The 9358-nt window shown below is 36.7% G+C and overlaps 1 long non-coding RNA gene across 1 annotated transcript; it reads left to right on the forward strand.

The window, feature by feature from the left end:
* Window positions 1–1235: 1235 nt before the first annotated feature.
* LOC117416896 (uncharacterized) lies at window positions 1236–5066 on the forward strand. Its single transcript, XR_009330767.1, has 2 exons — window positions 1236–1362; window positions 1600–5066. It is a non-coding gene; the product is annotated as an uncharacterized LOC117416896 (long non-coding RNA).
* The last annotated feature ends 4292 nt before the right edge of the window (window positions 5067–9358 follow it).

Genomic DNA, 9358 nt, shown 5'->3' on the forward strand with positions numbered 1-9358 from the left:
GCATAGTTCACACACCCTAGTCACTTTGGATAAAGGCGTCTGCTAAATAAACAAATAATAATAATCTTTTAAACTTTTTGTGTACATCTTTAAAAAAAATATTTCTTTCATATATATACAGTGTGTGTATATATATATATATATATATATATATATATATATATATATATATAATCATAGTGAATGGCGAATATATCAGAAATAGATAGATAGATAGATAGATAGATAGATAGATAGATAGATAGATAGATAGATAGATAGATTAGAAATATATGTATTTCTGTAAGGGAATATTTAAAAACCGTAATCATGTTTCTTCCACACATAGTTAAACATGCAACCATTTGTTTTTAATATTTATCAGTAAACTATGAATATAGCTGCATTTAAATGGTTTATGAAACACATTTGCACAGAATAGCACAGCACCATGTGAAAATGTATGCAACTTAATTTATCTTAGAATACAGGACAGTGTGTTTCAACACTGACAGTGTGCGACAAGTGTTTAAAAACTGGCAATAGCTAAAGAAGGCTTAACATAACAAGCTTTCTGACAGGTTGGGACTTTAACAGTAATGTGTCACTTATTACTGGTACATTTTAATAGTGTCCAGGTGACTGTCCAGTTTTGCAACTTTAACAGGTCTTTTTTTTTTGGAAAACATTGAGTAGTTTACAATTTGAAGTAACAAGCTTTCAAACAAGCCCCATTGATCTCTACAGCCACACAACGGATCTACTGCCGCGTAGAATGCCACCCCCCTCCCTGCTTTTCACTGCTCCAAATACCGCACATTGTTACTAACCCAACTGTAGCGTTCTTCAAAACAAAACTGTCGAATGCAGAATGTTTCTGGAAGAACTGGGGCAGATTCGTGAATGCCCACCAGGGAAACATAATTCAATTGTAAGTTTTTTTTTTTTTTTTTTTTTTTAATTATACAGTATGGGAAGAGCCACCTGGTACATACCAGCAGTGGTTTGACTTAATTATTAATTCCATAAATACAAATGTCCTTTTATTTATTTATTTATTTTTAATATAGTACAGTAGTCAGCACTTGATACGGTAAGGTTTTTTGTTATTGCCACCTACACGCAAACATTTTTTTTTAATGCGTATTTTAGCGTCCTAAAAATAAATCTGTGTTCTTTCTCTTAATAGGTCATGAGACCCGGAAGTTTTTTTCTTTCCATCTTCTTATAGTTGTCACATGGCTCCGAGGCTAGATTTCAATAACAACAAAAAATGGCGATAATCACGTTGTTCCAAGTGGTGTTGCTGCGTCATTAGAAAATATTTGTCCAAACACGTGGAAGAAACTGCAAAACCGAGGGGGAAAGCGGGGTTCTGAGACGGTGGGTGTCAGTACTAATACGATATACATAAAGATGTATAGAAACGGGTTTGAACTTGTTTTTAACGGGTTTGTTTACCATTTTGGCTGCGAAGGGGGTGTGTTAACACAGTACTGGGCGTTAGAATTTGGCTGCACACATCAAATCTCTAAATGCAGCATTTGCCCTGTCTTCTTAATTATATAATGACGGATAGTGTTATTATGGTTTTTTTCTCATTAATTTTGTATTTTACAGGCACGATCAGTGCATGATTTATATTCGCCACAAACAGCGTGACAGATCGCACGTACATAGTAAGTCAAGGCGTCTAATTTAATCATCCTTAATTATAACATTGGTTACTGTTTTGATCAAATATTTAAAACGGATACCGCTTTTTACTGTGAACGTCCTTTTCTCACTGACTAGATGTTTAATTTCAGTATACGCTAGTATTTACAGACTGCAGTATCCTAACTGTATAACTTGTTAAGTGTGGACTATGCAGTTTAGCAATGAAACCGAATATAAACGGTAGTACAAATGGACAGCTGTATATTTTTTTTGCTGGTGGTGCTGCTTCCCGTTTGCTTTCATGATTGCGCAGTTGTTATTGTTTTTTTTTTTTTGGCAGCTGACGCTTAAAATGTCCTGTGATGGCAAACATAAGAAATTGAGTTGTTTACATGAAGGATCCAGCAAAGAGGGCGGAGTCCTGGGGGGGAGGAGGCTGCGGAGGGAGACTCGGACTGGGATACTGGTTACAGAGTCCAGGGTGGTCTCGGGCCAGGTTCAGACAGATCCGCATTGTTGGTATGTATATTCTATCATGCTATAGATAATACGCCCCCCTGGTTTGTTCTAGAAGCCACTAAAGAATAAAGAAATACAGAGGCAATTCAATAAAAATGAAAAATAAATAAATAAATAAATAAAACAAAACGATACAAACACTGTATTTAAGTAAATATTCTCCAATGTACAAATAAGCAGTGTGTTCTAGAAAAGTATCTGAACAGGACAGGAGTGTAGTAGTTTTTTTTTTTTTAAATAGAAAGCTTACCAAAACTGGATACCCAGGTTTTCACTATCAAAACACTGCAGAGATCTACTTATTATAACAGTATAGTGTGCAGTGTGTATTGCATGATTTAAATGTGTAATTAATGTGCATGTTGACTTGCAAAATATGTTTAACTAGTAGTTCTACTTATTGACTGTGCCAAATTTAGTAGACAGAACAAGATGCAATAACTTTTTTTAATGTATTCTTGTTTTTAAAACATTTATTTTGTTCCAATTTTAAAGGCACATATGTAAAAGAGAAAAATGAACTGTCCTGACCTGTTGTTTTTAAAAATAGACTTTTGGTTTTTTTTCACAATAATTTAGAAAAAAAAGTTTTCTAAAGTAAATCATTACATTTGTATTTTTTTTTAATTATCACATTTATGAATTAATTAGTTGTGTGGAATAACTGTTAGCTATTTAATAACTTTAAAGATCATTAACGTTTTAATAGAAGTTACCGTGGTTCAGTTCAGTGTTTCTAACATTAAAAAAAAAAAAAAAAAATTGCAGAAAATGTGCAAATGTTACTTGGTTTATACCATTTTGTAAATGTTTTTTCCCCAAAGAAATGTTGTATCTTACTAATTTGTACTTTAAAAATTACAAATAAATCCAGCCCAATGTGTGCCTTTCACTGAACTGTGATAATGTGTTTTTACCAAGCTAAACTTTCAGTACAAAGGAGAGTTTGTTTAGTGTGGAGACACATTTATATCAGACCCATGATTCTTATTTACTGAAGAAAACATTAATAAACTGTAAAAAAAAAAAAAAAAAAAAAAAAAGTGAAACAAAAAGAATCAGTTTAGTTTGTTATCATCCCAGTAACTACTAAACTGGTTCTGTTGTCAAAACTAAAATAAATATTTGTCCCTTAGGGGTTAATTGTACATGTAAATCATAGGCAGGGACCTACTGGAAATGCAATAAGATGTATCCAGCGAACCGGGTATCCCAATGTGATTAATGGTAAGGATGTTAATTAGTGAGATCCCACACAGAACATCTGCCCAGGAAGTAGTCAGGATGCTCAGAATCAACTTTGTAGGTGCTTTTAGTACATTAAGATTTGTTTGAGTCTACAGATATTCCCTTTAAAAAGTCCATTACCTTTTGTGACCACGGTTTGTAAATAAAAGATATAAAGCATGTGATACAAAGCTGTTTTGAAATGCAGGTTGTTTCATTTCGAAAATATTTCTGTTTGAAATGTTACTTAGGATCCCTTAAGATACTAATGTCAGGTCTAACGCACTCAACTAATGTTCATATTTTTCCAGTTGTTGGCATGGCGTTCATCCACCTACATATTTCCCCTGCTGTGTTTGTTTTTAGAATACTGTCTTTGTCATTAGCAATTATTTATTGGTAATGGCTCTTGCCAGTTTGTATGGAAAATTATAAAGATGTTGCTCTCTGCTGCCCTCTGGTGTATTTCATAAATATTATTATTATTTATTTCTTAGCAGACGCCATTATCCAGGGTGACTTAAAATTGTTACAAGATATCACATTATTTTTACATACAATTACCCATTTATACAGTTGGGTTTTTATTGGCGCAATCTTGGTAAAGTATCTTGCTCAAGGGTACATCAGCAGTGCCCCCCACCTGGGATTGAACCCACAACCCTACGGTCAGGAGTCCAGAGCTCTAACCACTACTCCACACTCACATTAAGATGATAACCAGACAAAATCTTTGTTCCAAATTCAATTAGACAAGTCAGTGGTACAGCAGAAGAATTGCCACAACATTCACAATTCTGTACTGTAGAACTGTCAACCAATAGGTAATACATTTATTACACAATGTATATTAGCCACACAGTAAGGCTGTGTTACATATTGATTTTGTATTTAGAGTGCACTATCATTATTTTATACTAAAATGCTGTGTGTTGTTCTACTCAGAATCGGAATGTGTGTCAGGAGGACTGCAATGAACGGATCTGGTTTCTCTTGGGTTGTCACGGTGACTATGGAACAGTGTTCCCATTGGACAGCAGGGGCGGCTACTTGATGTGACAGGCTGCCCTGGCTCAGTTATCTCAGTGCTGATGCTGTCCATCTTAAAAGTACAGTACTGTGATAACTGAAGGATGGCAGCCCTCTTGGCACAGGAGACGAGACGTAATGCGAAACCAAACTCGTCAGGTGCTGAGCAGCTAAAGGAAATGAAAGCAAACCGTTTTGTAAATCATGTTTTTATTTTATTAAACATATCACTGTAATTTTTGTATTGTAACTTTTATTACTAATGTATTTTGTTTGGTAGGCAATTACTGTACTTTCATCTGCTTCCATTCCTAACTCCAAATAATCATTGTAATGCACTGAAATGCATATTTTATACATCGGAACTCCTGGTAAATCTCACATTATCCCGTTTTAATGGACTTTATTATGAAGTGCATATTAGATTAACCACTGAACTAAGGAGAACCAAACACTCACATTCCCACTACATGTCATAATAATGCAGCTCTTTTATTATTTATAAAATCAGAAAGTGATCATATAACCACAATTTGTGCAATTATGCTTGTTTCACATGTCCCTTTGACTTGTATTATACTATTATTTAACCTTTCATTGTATGTCCCTTAAACTGACTGTTTAAATAAACATTTCGATGCAGATCATAGGTACTTCGGTTTCCTGGGAACGTTATTTACTCGTATTGCTGTTACTGTCTGGATTATTTTTGGTGCCACTGTATGTGTACAGAATGACTAGCTGGCAGATTTCAGATTCTGCTTTCTGTATTTCGGGCGCTTGGTTCTACACCAGGTTTATCAGGCATAATGAATTAGTTGCCTGATTTCGAAACGGGGGTGGATGTTTAGTTGGCTCAGATAAGAACACGGTTGGATCAAAGACCCGGCCCTGAATTAAATCAAAATGTACGGCGGTGCCATAGCTATTCTTTATAGCAGATATGGCGCTGCCGTGATTTGGATTTAATCCTGGCCCTGGTGAGGAAGGGCCAGCGTGTCCCAGCCCCGCTTAGATAAAGGAAATGACCTATTTTTCATAATGGGCAGTACTAATGTATTAAAAAAGAGATATTTTACAGCTTTCATTTATGTGATTGTTATTATTATTATTTGTTTATTTAGCAGACGCCTTTATCCAAGGCGATTTACAGAGACTAGGGTGTGTGAGCTATGCATCAGCTTCAGAGTCGCTTACAATTACGTCTCACCCGAAAGACGGAGCACAAGGAGGTTAAGTGACTTGCTCAGGGTCACACAATGAGTCTGTGGCTGAGGTGGGATTGTTAATGCACCAGCTTACTAGTAAATCAACAGCTACAGTGTCTACTCTGCAGTCTCACATTCACTGCTGAATGTATAGTTGTTTTATCTTTTCATTTGTTCTGTAATGTAACCAGTAGCTGTGAAAAGCATTGAAACTACATCAGTAACACTGAGTTTCCTGTTGGTGTTGCAGCTGGGTTCCTGCCGAATTCCCCTCTTTTGCAACGTCTACGGAAAGGAACAAAAACATGTATCAAGGCGTATTGCCTGTGGTTAACTGGTGGGTTTTACATAAATGAAAAACGAGGTTTTCCCAGCCAATGACTATAGAGATAATGAGATAACTGAACAGCACATTTACATGGGATGAAAGGAACAGGTGTCAGATGAAAGATGAAGAAACTTTCTTCGGGGTATTATTCCCCATTTACGTTAGTTTTTTGGTTTTCACTCTACTGGGAATGCAGGTGTGCTTTGGTTAATAACATTTACTAAAATATACATTGTAAACTTAATTTCTTATTTCACTGAATAAATAGCTGGTTAATGTTGTTTTGCCATATGTACTGCACTGAAAGGAATAGTGCCAAGTAACTGCAAAATGGGAGTCCAGAAATACTAATATCAAACAACACGGTTTTAATACGCAAGATCAGAAAGCAAAACCAAACTCTTCTTATTTACCCTCTATTGGCTGTTTCCTAACTTTCGATTTTGAGTCTTGTGTAAGAAACTGTCAAATTTAACAAATGATCTTGTCTGGCTAGGTTTGGGTTTCCATGAAACAAGACTTTGCGGTAACTGTGGTTCTTTCGTATTATATTTCCACTGTAGCGAAACACTTTATGCAACCTGTGATTCTACAATGGCAAAGCATGTCAGTGGTACCCTGAAATAACTACCACAACCTTCTAATCTGTGGTAAACGACTGTTTAGGATAAAGTTAGCTTGATGAATGAATACTCCTGAACGATGATGTAAGGTGTAAATTAACTGTGACCCCCATTTAGTTATACAATAGAGAATAATATAGTAATATAGTACAGTATATAAGATGTTTGTATCAGTAATTGTCAAGAACTGCCTTTGAAACAGCCTGCATAAGTGCAATTATTGTAAATGTGAAGAAAACAATTCTAATGGCATTTTACATAGAACACAGTGCCACCTGGTGACCAAGCGTCAAACTTTTAGGCAAGGAACTTAATGTAACACATCCGACTTAACTGGATGATCAGTACAGATATGGTACAGATTGACTTACTAGCTGATAAAACCAACTCTACCTTACCTAACCCACCTATTTATTTTAGTTGAGGTTCTTCTTATAAACTGATTTGACTCTTAACTGAACAAACTGCACAATTCAATCAGAGCTTGACAAATATAAGATCTACCTCAGGGGCTGTTTGGCCCTAACCTTTAAAACTTCCCTTTTGATACAGGATGATGAACTTTAATGAGAGCTCCTTCCTCCAATTGTTCCTCGGTGTACAGAACTCAATGGGAACTCGCATTCAACATTCGATACACGTACGGTTTTGTTTTTAGGAAGCCTTTTTAATGCGGAATTTGATCCAGTCCTTTGATCCTGATGCACCAAGCTCATGGTCCACTGCAGTGCTCCAGTAATGCAGCAGCAGGTTACATTTACTGAGTGCTTTTTGGCACCACAGAGTTTACTGAAGCCTGTTCTTTTGTGTGGCCCTCCTTTTGTAACGGTTAATGTTGTCTGATGGCACCTTGCGACAACACATCACTCATGACTCAAGTATACTCCTGACAGTGTGCAAAACCTATAGCGCTTTGAACCACTTGTATAATAGGTTTGAAGGTTGAATAACCTGACCTCTGGAGTCAGTTGCAGACAGTGATTGTAATCAGACAGGTTGCCAGCTCCTCATCGTACCAACATGGATTGACATACCAGCCTGAACTGGTCATGTAACAAACTAGGACCACACAGGAGCTGGTGAATTGGGATTAACCGTTAAAAAACCCCTTTAATATTATTATCATTCTGTTTATTGAATGCACTTGAGCAGTATGAACGGCCTCCAAGCATGCAAATCATTTTCATGCAGATGGCAAGCTACAGTCATTCTGCTGACACGCAGGTTATTTCTTCCTGGAATTTCTCATGCTGTAGCCACTGCAGTCTGAAAACGATTACACAGATGGATCAGTCGGATGTGACGGTCCTGGGCCGGTGTGGTGACCCTCTGCCTTCCAGGACATGGCCTGTCCCTCACAGAGCCGGTCTCCTGGTTTCTCTGAACTAGTCTGCTGATTGTTGAAGTAGAACATCTCATTCTCCGAGCAACTTCTCTCACAGACAGACCGCCTTCAAGCATGCCGATAACAACCAGGCGATCTTCATTACTCAAGCGGGACATAGTCGTATTTTTCTCTGTTCTTGCATTAATTAAAATCTAGGCTTGTCTTTTCAAATGTCTATTTATACAGATTCTTAATCAACTCATTTTGGCAATTTTAACTCAAATACCAAACACTGAGCACCTGGCGTTTTTATGAAATCACATGACTTTAGCTCAGTATTTTGTTATCCCAAGGAACAATACTACTCAAACAATCAACACACCTATCTGCTCACTATTTAAAATGTAAATAACATTATGTATGTGCCCAATGAGCTATTGATGTAAAACTTAGACTGTTGCGTTTTCATTGTGCATCAGTATATTTATCTATACCTGTGCTGTTCAAGGTATGTCAGGGCTGTACATTTCTTTGACTGTGGATGCTACTGATCAGGATTCTAGAGCTGTTTTAAATCTCGCATTTTCTGTTTGTCCAGAATTTGGTATTCTAGAGCACTTAACGAGACCCTTAACTGAACTGATCATTTGCTTAATTAGACCTTTGTACTTGTTTTCAGCTCTTAAACAGTTTTAGAGTTCAAATTAGCTATAGATTGAATAAGTAACTCTGCAACTGTTTAAGAGCTGAACACAATTTAAAGGGTCTAATTAAGAAAATTATCAGTTAAATTAAGGGTCTAGTTAAGTAACTGAGAGCTCAGTTAGAATGAGAACCAGCAGACACAAGGGGTCCCCAGGTAAAACGTGACAGGTAAAACGTACCAGAATGCATTGGGTTGCGAGTTGAAAAGCCTGAACTGTCCCGCTGAACACAGAGCCATATGGTCACCTTAATTATATAGGCCTACTTTACATTACCTCGAAGTAAAACCGAACTCATTAAATACAAAAAGTGTTTAAACTTGTATTATTTAAGAAAGGGGTTCTCCAGTAATGGACCAACAACTCGTGGAGTCCAAAAACACATGCTAACATGATTCATTACATAATACCATACTGTATAACACTGTCATTCTTGCCAAACCGCCCACGCAGTTTCGAGCCTGCAGCTTTTAGCTTTTAGCAAAATAAAAAAATAAAAAACTAATCAAAGAAAGGCTGTTATTTAGATCTACATATTAATAAATGTATATAGATCAAGATTTCACGAAGAGACCACTAGTTAAAATGTCCATTAAATTTCGTATTTCGGTAAATTACTGCCTGCAGTTCTTGGCAGTGTCGTACTCGAACATGTGATACAACCGCACGGGAAGTTCCTCCTTTGGAGGTAGGTTTTGACTCTGGGTCTTAGTGCTCGCCCATTTAACCGCCGAGCTAGTTGTGCAGCCCAATAA

Source organism: Acipenser ruthenus, chromosome 12 (assembly GCF_902713425.1).
Source record: "Acipenser ruthenus chromosome 12, fAciRut3.2 maternal haplotype, whole genome shotgun sequence".
Lineage (NCBI taxonomy): Eukaryota > Metazoa > Chordata > Actinopteri > Acipenseriformes > Acipenseridae > Acipenser > Acipenser ruthenus.